Here is a 12045-nt window from a genome sequence, read left to right on the forward strand (position 1 = left end):
TATCACTACATCCAGATTTATCTATTCAACCCGTCTTTATCAAACCTTTGTGTCTCCCAAATGAAAAACATATACTTACATGCTACATATAAAGAGTCTCAGTCACCTGAGTGATCCAACCTGCCTCAATTATCTGCTTTTTGCCCCCCTAAGATCACTTTTTGGTTCCTTATAAATTATTTTCTCATACAAATTAATGCTGTACTATAAGATACTAAAATAGGTGTAATATTATTAAATTAAATCCTTTTATGGAAAAAAAGAGAGAATAGAACAGTTAACATATTATAAAGACCTGGGAAAAGAAGCTATGGAGATCTGGAGGGTAAGATGGGACCACTTGGACTCTTCTCCCTTTATTAATGGAATGGCAAATTTACTCTAAGAATCAAGTTCAAGCCCATACTTTTGGACAAAGGAAAAGGAAAAACAATTTTACACAATTCCAATGTTTGCATGTAGAAATGGCTATTTTGATAACTAAATGCCACTTAATAGGGAAAAAAAGGAAGGAAAGACATGAAAATTGGGGAAAGAGCATTCACTGCTTAGAAAACCCTCCTATCAGATTTCCAATCTTTGGTTTCTAAAGAACACTCAGTGAGATTTCTTCACTGAGGGCTTGAACTCTTCTGAACAAATTCCCTTTTTGCTTCTTTTTTGGGAACATCTTTCTAGGCTGATTCATGAAATCCCTTTAAAAATCTCTCATGTAGACTAAAAGTAAGTTTACAAGGTTGCTGAATGTGAGGTCAACACACAAAAATCAACTGCATTTCCATATAGAAGTGGTAAAAAATTGGAAACCAAAATTTATATACATTATCATTTGCAATAAAAACAAATATGAAACACAAGTATAAATCTTAAAAACATGCACAGGGTCTACATCTAAAACCACAAAATGTTGAGGAAAGAAATCATCGAAGAAGACCTAAGTAAATGGAAAGGCATACCATGTTTAAGGACTAGAAATCTTAACAAGGTAAAACATTAATTGTTTCCAGAATGATCTATAGATTTAATGCAATTCCTACCAAAATCTCAGCAGGATTTTATGTAGATATAGACAAGCTGATTCTAAAATGTGTATGGAAAAGCTAAGAAACAAGAATAATTAAAACAATTTTTAAAAATAAGAACAAAGATGTAGAAATTGCACTGTTCAATAGTAAGGCTTATTTTAAAGCAACAATAATCAAGGGAATGTAGTTTTGGTGAAGGAATAGACACATATCAATAGAATAGAATAATAGAGAGTCTAAGATTAGATCCACATAAATATGGCCATTTGATTTTGACAAAGGTATAAAACAATTCAATGGAGAAATAATCATTTTTTCAACAAATGTTAGAACAACTGGTTATCTGTATGCAAAAATTGGACCTAGACCTAAACTTTATACATTATAGACAGACTAACTCAAAATGCACATAAATCTAAATGTGAAACCATAACACTCATAGACAAAAAATGGGAAAAAAATCTTCCTGACCTGTGATTAGGCAAAGAGTTTTTAAAAGTGACACCCAAAGCACAATCCATAAAAATGGAAGTTGATAAATTGGTCTTCATCACATTTAAAAACTGTTACTCTGCCAAAGATACTGTTGAGAGAATGAAGAGACAAGCTATAGACTGGGATAAAATATTTGCAAATTATGTAATTGACAAAGGACTTTTATCCAGAATATAAAGAATTTTCAAAATCCAACATTAAGAAAGCAAACAACCCAATTTAAAAATGGCAAATGACCAAAGAAGACATAAAGATGGCAATTAAGCACACAGAAAAAGATGCAACATCATTGGACATAAGGAGATGCAAATTAAAATTACAAGGTGTCTACACACTACATATTTATTAGAATGGCTAAAATAAAAGGTACTGATAATACCAAGTGCTAGCAAGGATTCAGGACAACTGGAACTCTCATACATTGCTCATATATATTGGTATACCCACTCTAAAAAAGAGTTTGTCACTGAAAACATACACTTAGTGTATTACATAGCATTCCCACTCCTGGATGTTTACCTAGAAAAATTAGAACTACGTTCACACAAAAACCTGCACATGATTGTTCATAGCAGCCTTATATGTAAAAGCCCAAACTAAATAACTCAAATGTCCTTGTATAAGAGAATGGATACAAAATGTAGTACATCTGTACAAGAGAATACTACTCACAATTAAAAGGAATGAACTACTGATACATGCAATAAAATGGATGAATCTCCAACACATTATTCTGAGTGAAAAAATCAGTTTCAAAAGATTATATACTGTTTGATTTTACTTATATAACATTCTAAAATAACAAAACTATACTGATGGAAATTAGTGGCTGCCAGAGATCATGGGTGGAGGTAGGTATGATGACAAAGAAATAGGATTGGGGGCATTCTGGGGCGGTTGATGGAACGATTCTGTATCCTCCTTGTAGTGGTGACAGTGCAAATATATACATGTGTTAAAATTCACAACAATGTACACCAAAAAGGTCAATTTTACTGTACGATAAGTTGAAAAATAAAATTGAAAAGCCCTGCTTTTGACATTGCGAACTCAGAAAATGTTTCAGCAATGCCTGGATTTAACAATGTGCCCTATTATTCAAAATCTAAGCTTTAATCTGTAACTCAGGAGGGAGTCAGCTCCACTATACACCCTCAGAGAATGGGGGGAGTTCTCCAGCACCACGCCCCTGGCAGTTAGCAGTCACTCTAGCTACAGCTACTGTGAAAGATATTTTCTGGTATTACTTCATTCTCTTCTTGGGCAGTCCCTGGACCAGCAGTCACACTGGCTACACCAGTGATAACAGAAGAGAGGACTGCTACTATTGCCATTATCAAGACTGGAAGAAGAGAGAAGATGCCATTGTATAGACCATGATAACCTTGCTTAAGGCAAGAGTTAGGGGAGGGTGTCCATGGTTGTAAGGTATTGGATTGGCCAAAAAGTTTGTTCAGGTTTTCCATGCTATTAGGCCAACCTAATGGTGTAAGTTAAGACAGAAGGAAGAAACAGGACCTTCCCTAGTTCTCACGTCTTCATAAATCCTTATATACACACAATCCTAGCTGAGTTCTTCTAGTTTTTGCATCTTATGTTCTTTTCTTTCCTTTTGTATATATTCTGCATTCTACTGCTATAAAAATAGAGACAAGTGAATAGCTAATATCAGAGATTAATTTTTTTTACATCTTTATTGGAGTATAATTGCTTTACAATAGTTTCTGCTTTATAACAAAGTGAATCAGTTATACATAGAGATTAATTTTTAAATAATTCCTAGGAATGTATCCGAGGCTTAGTATAGGCTCAGCACCACTTCCCAGAGCTTCCACATATGTAGTCCTGCATAATAATTTCTGGGTTGATCCTAGCAGTTTTTGTTTCTGTGTTTTAGTTTGGAAATTCCTAAACTATCTACAGATACAAATCAGATTAAGTCATTTCGGGGATAGTGTTACTGCTAAGCGTACGTATTAAATTCAAATTCATATATCAAAATGCTCAGTTAATCAGAATATTCATCTAACTGAAAGTAAGACCCACTAAAAATAAACAATCTTTTGCAAAATGAGCAAAGTCCACTAGTTCTAGACCATAAAGAATAGGCTATGAAGTCATCATTACCTTTTCAGCACATGATTGAAAAATATTTAATTGGTATTTATGAACCACAAAGAAGTAAGGCTGATAGTTGCAACTCTGAAAGTCCTACACTTAGTTTCATTCCTCAAAGGATATTTTTAAACCTTCTAGGAAAAGAGACTCAAATAGCTAGTGCTCCCAATGACCTAACTACAATTTATCATTCACATTTCCTAGAAGGTCCTACATAATGAATATTCTTTATATTTTATCTTCCCAAATACAATTATCTTGACCCTTTGGACGGTGACTATGACTTTTTTAAAATATGATTTATTTTCCAGCATTTTGTGTGTAGGAAGTAATTATTAAATAATTGTTGAGTGAATTAATTAATGAAGGACTGAATGCAAGAACAAAAAGCACTGTGGGGGAAAAAAAGGAGTAAAACAATTCTATCCAGTTATGCCAATGAAGATGCTAATCACAGGTAGCATGCCACAGCACTAAGGGTGTGTACCCTGCACCTTTCTTCTGGGATGAATAGATGGGTCTGTGGTCACTAAGCCCTCTCACAGACCCATTATCTTGCACTGTACCCCGTTTCTCTGCCTAATTAAAGTATTGTTTCCAGAAGACATGACTAAGTCAAAGATGCTTCAAACCAGATGTGTGTGGCATGCGGAAACATTCTGGCCGGAGCAAACTGCCGTCTTCTCATCTGGGTGACATAAGCACTGGCCTGGGCTGTACCCAATTTTGACATCAGAAACTTGTCCATTTGTTCTATGCTGTTTACCCATTATACTCATTCAATTTTCCCACATACCTTTCCCAATTATCTACCAATTTAATCCATTTAGTCTATCTCTACCACAGTAAACATGTTCCCCTTTAACATTTACTAGCACTTGGGGCTGGACTTTCAAGGGCCTCTAACAGGCCTTGTGATTCATTTATTTTTCCTCTTTCTGTTCAATTTTATACTTCTGACTCATCACTACAGTGGATGCTGCTGCTACAGACAAATGCACCGGCAAGAACCTAACTACACAATGGACCATTTAGTCCTGAAACTAAATGAAACAGAATAATGGCTGCAAAATTGATCTGGGCCATGGGGCAGAAGCTATGCTTAAACCTCATTCAGCATAGCACCTGCCACACAGCTGATGCAGTGAAAATTGTATCGTGATGAGATGCCCTAGGTCTGGGAGCCATTTGCTGTCTTTTCCATTATTGTTGATAATGAACAACATTATCAACATTGCAAATGGAACAACATTCCTCCTGCTGCAGATCAAAAGGATTTAGAAAAATATCCTATCATCTTATTTGAGAGACCAATAAAGTAATAATTCAATTTTCTCAGTTTTGCTGGGAACTTGGGCAGCTAATATTAATTATTATCTCTAGCCATTGGGCACCAGTGAAACTAGTACTTGTAAATTAAAATAAAGTGCATTTGTCTATTTTTGTTTTGTAGGAGAATTAGCCCATTCTGACTTTCTGGAAGAAAAAAGTTTAGCTCACCTGACACCTGGGTACTTCAAAGCACCCCTAAGTTTCTCCTTCAACACTGACCATTTGGCATAAAGATCTGGAAGGCTAATTTGTCATCAGTTTACCTTTGCATCACCCATAATATCCCACATGCCATCTCTTTATTAGGAAGGCTTCTCTGTCTTCATATGTTTCTTTGCTCTTCATGAAAGCTACGTGCCAAGAAAAATACCTCAACATTACGAAAGAAAAGTACACGCACAGCCCCAAGAACCATGAGGATGAATCAACAATTTCCCCCACTGGAATTAGAAAAACAGAAAAATATAACCACCTAGTTGGCAGTAGCCACATTAGCCTTCATAAGCTTGAGATTACTGAAAAATAGATAATGGCAAGGACGGCTGTTAGACCACCTGGTTTGCATTTTCCCCTTCTTCCTTACCTACAGAATCGGATCTTATTCAAGGAGGTGATATGCCCAGCTGAAAGTTTATATTTCCTAGTCTTTCTATAACTGGTCATGAATAGTGAAACATAAGTGGAAGTAGTTGGGTGGGGATTCTGGGAAAGCTCTTTAAAGGGAGCTGATTCCCCAGGGGGTGTGCATATGTAACCCTCTCCACCGCTACGAACCATTTCTTTCTGACTGGAACACAAACATGATGGACAGCAGCACTCTAGCAGTCATTTTGGACCATTTTAAAGATGAGTACAAAGCACAAAGGATGATAAAGCAGAAAGAAGAGGAACCTGGGTTCCTGATAACTGTGGCCCTGATCTGCCAGCCCCAGACCTCCTACCTCTTATAGAAGAGAGAAAAGAAAACCTGTGTCTTTTTAATGTCACAGATTCCTGGGTTTTCCATTTAGGGGATTCTGCAAAGCCTAATACTAACTAACTGATCAAGTAATCATCTAAGTTGATGGAGTTCCATGTTCTTAACATTGGGTTAGTGCTTCCATTAATATAGCAGACATTCAAGAGGTTATACTTGGCCTCTTACTAAAATTTTAAGGAAATTAGACCGACATCGAGCATAGTGAAGTGTCAACACTTCTGTCAGTAATACACATGAATTCACATAGCACCCTATACTTCTGTTAGGATGCCACTTCCCATATGAATTTTCCTTCTTAATAAGACTGGATTACTCTTGAAAGAGAAGCTGAGTCTAACTCATAAACTGAATAATCAGTAAGAATAATACAACTATGACACAACAATAATGATGGTAAATGAGTTCTCCTGGCCTTCTTCTTACCTCTGACAGGTAGAGACAATGCCAGCTTGGTCTACCCTGTGCCTTGCCCACTCCTTGCATGTAAGAAGCTCCTGCTTAACCATGGAAGTGCTTGGACTTATTTAATTAAACAAGGAGGCCATTAGACTGAGGGGGCTCTACTGCCATGGCTGCCTGCATAAGCAAATCAAAATCTAAGCCAGTAAATGTCTCAAGATTAAGAGACTGAAACCTAAGGACAACCAATCACAAAGAGCCAACTAGGCTTTAAGCTATAGCCAATCAATAATTTCCTTATTTTTCTTCCACCTTTTCTCTATAAAAGTCTTTCCCGGTCTTCCCTGGTGGCACAGTGGTTGAGAGTCTGCCTGCTGATGCAGGGGACACGGGTTCGTGCCCTGGTCCGGGAAGATCCCACATGCCACAGAGCGGCTGGGCCCGTGAGCCATGGCCGCTGAGCCTGTGCGTCTGGAGCCTGTGCTCCGCAACGGGAGAGGCCACAACAGTGAGAGGCCCGCGTACCGGGGGAAAAAAAAAAAAAGTCTTTCCCCAGCTCCTGTCCCCACAAGTACTTCTAGCCACATTCAGTTTGGCGCTGTTCAATTTGAATCAATTTTCGCTCAAATAAACTCTTAAAATTTTAAATATGCCTTACTTTATATTTTAACAGACTTTTGCAACTTAGATTCAGGAAGAAATGGGAGAATAGGGGCTCCTTTAGGCAAGGGACACACAGTAGCAAAGGCTGAAGGAATATTTTCTTCTTAATATTCAATACCTTTTTAAAAAAGTTTAAGATCTACTTCTCTCAGTCATCTGGTAAGTGTATTTTAATCTTTTCAGAAACTGCCAGACTATTTTCCAAAGTGGCTATTCCATTTTATAGAACGAGCAGCGATGAATAAGAACTCCAGTTATTCCACATTCTCAGACACACTTGTTACTGTCAGCTTGTTTATTTTAGCCATTCTGATGATATAGAGTGGTACCTCACTGTGGTTTTAATTTACATTTTTCCGATGACTAACCATAGTATCTTGTCATGTCTAATTGGCCATTTGTAGATCTTCCTTCGTGAAATGTCTGTTCAAATTTTTGCTCATTTTTAATTGGTTCGCTTAACTATTAGGGAATTATGAGTTATTTCTATATTCTGGGTGCAAGTGCTTCATTCAAAAGTTCCACACAGTTCTTTATATATCTTCCATTCCTCTCTGCATTATGTTTATGTTTTATTTTAAATTGTGGACTATTTAAAGTTTCTTTTAAAGTCTTTGTCTTCTAATGCCATCACCTCTCTCATTGCTGGGTCTATTTATCATGCCTGAATTTTCTCTTGGTTATTGGTTACATGTTTTTGCTTCTTTTGATCTCTGACACTTTTTGATTAATGCTGCATTATGAATGCTATGTTGTTGTTTATCTAAATTGCATTGTCTTCCTTTAAAAAATGTTGCCTTTCAATTTGTTAGGCAGTTAAATTGAAAGGATCAATTTGATACTTTTAAGGTTTGTTTCTAGGCTTTGTTAGGCCAGGTTTAATTTGGCCATATTTATGAAGTTTGACCTTTCAGGAGTCTCTATTGAATGCCTTAGGTGTCCACTGAGTCTCTTCATTCTGGCTGATTATGAGAGAGAAGTTTTCTTCAGAAGCCTGTTTGTTTTCTTCTGAAGCCCTCTCCACCTCTACGAACCATTTCTTTCTGACTGGAAAGCAGCACTCTAGCAGTCATTTTGGACCATTTTAAAGATGAATATGAATGTCGCTCTTCCCAATATGACCTTGTCTGGCTTACAGCTCCTTGGTCATTCTTTGTCCTCCTAGAGTTTCACCCTGTATACACAGTTTGGTTTTATTTCAAAAACTCAAGAGCCACCCACCCATGAAAAGCCCTGAAGCTCTTTCTCTGAGAAGCTTCCCTTCTTCTGGTACTTTGCCCCACCACTTCTAGCTGCTTCTGTTTCCATGAACTCTGGTATCTGTCACCTCAATTTGGTGAAGCCACCAATACTTTCCTTGAGTTTCCTCTCTCCGGGCCAGGGTCCATTGAACATCTACAGGCAGAAATTTGGGTCAGTCTAGGGCTCACCTTGTTTGCACCTCTTCTCTCATGGGACACAACCTTGTCTGTCTATATTCTGATGTCTGAAACCTGTTGCTGTGTATTTCTTCCAAGTTCCTAGTTGTTTACAGTGGAAGGGAAAGTTCATTGCTAGCTATTCTGCCATGACTGGAAGCACACTTATCCTAGATGAATATTTCTCTGTGTGGATGTGTAATGGAGAGTTATTGAGAAAAGAGATTGGAGAAACTGTGGTGTGTGAGGGCAGTAGATGCAAGAAAACAAAGCATTTGAAGGAGCTGATGAGTATATGCTCCTTTCAAGTAAAGGACTTTTATGGACTACCCATTTGCCTGTGACATCCCTCTGGAACTGGCCATGTGAATCATGACTTTATAAGCATTATATATATTGGCAATATAAATGTAAGTGTAAAAGTAATGAGATACTGACGACAAATGCTTTAGAAGACCAAAAATGAGAGAAATGAATGGACTGGAAAAAACATGGGTATTTGTTTAGAGATGGTTAGGCTTGAACTGAACCCTGAAAGAGTAATAGGATTGAGAATAAAAGTGAAAACAGGCTTCTGAAGAAAACTTCTCAAGTCTTCCAGCTGCCTCCAATAAAGAAAAGAATTACATATCCACCCAGTTTATGAGGTATCTGTTAAAGTCCTTTGAAACCAATAGTACAAATAGTTATCAATATCATTATTAATTCATGTATGTGGGATGGAGGTCCGGTAGTGTTCCTCCCCAAATACTCAACAGCTGTTATCAGAATAACTCTGCTATGGAATCGAGGAGAATCCAACCTTCAAAGGCAGTGAGTGTCACATGTTTCCAACATAACCTTTACCCAATTATACTTTCCTGACCAGCCCATGGGTGATGTTCAATGATACCACTTTATACTTAGATCTGCTATTTTAATAATAAGACACCAACAGGCTTAGCAGATGTTGCAATGAAGAAGTAAATACATTCCAGGCAATAAATCTGCAAATAGACTTTCAGGATAGCACTAAAAAATGTGCTTCATTCTTTCCAATGTAATCACAACAAGTAATATTTTATGACTAATTACAGATATTATACAAATATTCATGATCTATTGAAAGTAGAATCTCCATGTGGTATGATTTGCAAAGACCCTACACATTTCATGCATTATTATATAATTGAGAGAACATTTCAGCATTGTGAATACTCTTTATTTCACATATCAGATGGTTATGTGACTTGGTGAAAAAAATCACTACCTATTCTGGTCACATCTGGGTTACGAATTGAATATCCTAGCTTGAGAATATCATTTTATACCTCTCTATGCCTGAGTTTCTCCATTTCTAAATTGAATAATTAGCTAAACTGCCAAACTACTTGGTGGAATGAAGAAAGGACAGAAAGTTGTTCTGACAAAGAAAATATTCTATTTACATTAAAAAAATTATAATATAATATGGAATTATTGCTGCACAAATTTCCCCCTTGGATGCTAGAACAAAAAATTAAGGCTGAAGACAGAAGTAAATATGGCATTAAATTATTTCAATGCTTAAGATAAATTGGAGTCATCAATCATTCTCACTTTTATCCTTTCCTCTAACAAAATAAAATCTTATGGCTTATAAGATAGCAATAAAATTATGTAGAGAAACTGTACTTAGTAAGATAATTGAGTCTAATATTAAAGATCAGGATTGTAAAAACACACAGCTAAAGAAAGTTATTTATTGCAAAATTTTAAAAAAGATTCATTCTTTGGACCCAGAAAAATTTTGGACAAATGTTTTTCACATTTTTAGTTGACCAAATAACTAGTATTTGGCTTTATTTCTTCATAGTGGTTAAGCCAATACATCTAATGAGACTATTTGCCTAATAGTTATAAGGTAAAGCAGTTATTAATTGGATATCAAAGAAAAGTTAACATGTTACATAATACTTTTAGTTTTTATTTTGAGCAATATCATCATTGTTTCCGTAGACCTCCTATGCAGTGGTGGCATATAATAGGTGCTCAAGAAATAGTGGATGAATAAATAAATGCACAGTAGTGGGAAATTCTTGTAAGATTAGTTATAGAAAAATAAGAAAATCCAAGAAATTTGTAACCCACATTGGCAAAACATGTAAATTAGTAAAAATGTTATTTTCAGGTACTCCAACATAATCATGGTTTTAGCCCTAATATATAGTAATGTTCTTTGTCCCCAGCTACCAAAAACCAAAACAGGAAAGTAAGGCTTTCCTTTGTAGGGTTCAATTTAATTCACAAAATGAGGAAACAATTTATATAATGAGACCAAGGGTTCCAAGATTATTTTTTTTGTGGTCTTATAGGTAGTTACTGTATATACCATCCCGTATATCACACACCAACAATTTTCGGCAGAGCTAGTATGTGAAGTAACCTGCTTCTTCTTCTCCATACATTTTCATTATTCCCAGCCCTGAGCACTACTATTTCTAAGGTATAGCCAATCTGCTTGAGTATTCAGTTTCACATCTGTCCTTAAAACAATGCCTGAAAACAACCTAGATTAATCTTAAAACGTCTAAATAATCTTCAGCCTATATTGGCAAGGTGTATTCTCAGATCATACTGGAAATGTTTTCTCTGATGCCAAGTGGAACCATGAAGCAGCACTGGGCTCATCTACTTATGGGTTGGCGTCCATTTAAAGAGAGGTTGGGGCAGTTACTCAGCTGCTTAGCTGTGTGCACTATCCTCTTTCATCACCACAAATCAGCCACTTCTCTTTGTGTTGTAGTCTCCATGGCGGCAAGATAGAATCAATAATAATGAGTTCAGCATAAGAATTATTCACAATAAAGAAAAAAAATAACCTACCACGTGCTTTGAGCTCCTGGGAAACTGTGTAAACACAGTTCATCATTTGTATTCTGAGACGTTGTCCTTGTTGGAATCATGTGACTCCCAGCGCCATGTTCTTGTGCATTCTTTCCACATGGGTTGCTTTTTCTGTTTGATGTTTGGACATGCCAGTGCAAGGTTTCACAATTTCCACCCACACCTTCTTTTTTTGGTTTAAGAGAAAACTTTCCTATGCCCATAATCATGCATTTATTTTCCTTTTTTAAAAAGTGAGGTTCTTGGTTGTCATTTCAATACTAAGTGTTAATTTGAAAGTCAGGAGACAACTTCCAGACACCGTGTGATTTTTAGATGGCATTTAATCACTGGTCTGGGTTCAGTGTCCATTACCATCAAAATGAAGATGGCAGACTATGCAGTCTTGGGGCACGTTTCTCCAAATGTGGCCTATGGGCAAGACCATCTGCAACAGAAAACTTAGAGGGCTCAGTGAGAATGAAGTAGATACCATCCCAGGCCTCACTAAATAGAAATAGTTAGTTTGAGACATTTTTAATATACACCCTTGCCACAGTTATCCATGATAAAGTTTGAGAGCCACAGCTCTAAGATCAGCAATTGATGACCTCCAGGATTCAGGGACTTCAAAGAAGAGATTCAAGCTTTGTCACTTTTCTTAACTAATAACTCTGAGGGAGACGTCCTTAGTGGGGCCAGCTCTGCCTTATACAACACTTTCCCTCTGAATATATTAGGTAGAGCCAGGGCAAGCATCCCTCTGCAGTGC

This window comes from Phocoena sinus, chromosome 3 (assembly GCF_008692025.1).
Source record: "Phocoena sinus isolate mPhoSin1 chromosome 3, mPhoSin1.pri, whole genome shotgun sequence".
Lineage (NCBI taxonomy): Eukaryota > Metazoa > Chordata > Mammalia > Artiodactyla > Phocoenidae > Phocoena > Phocoena sinus.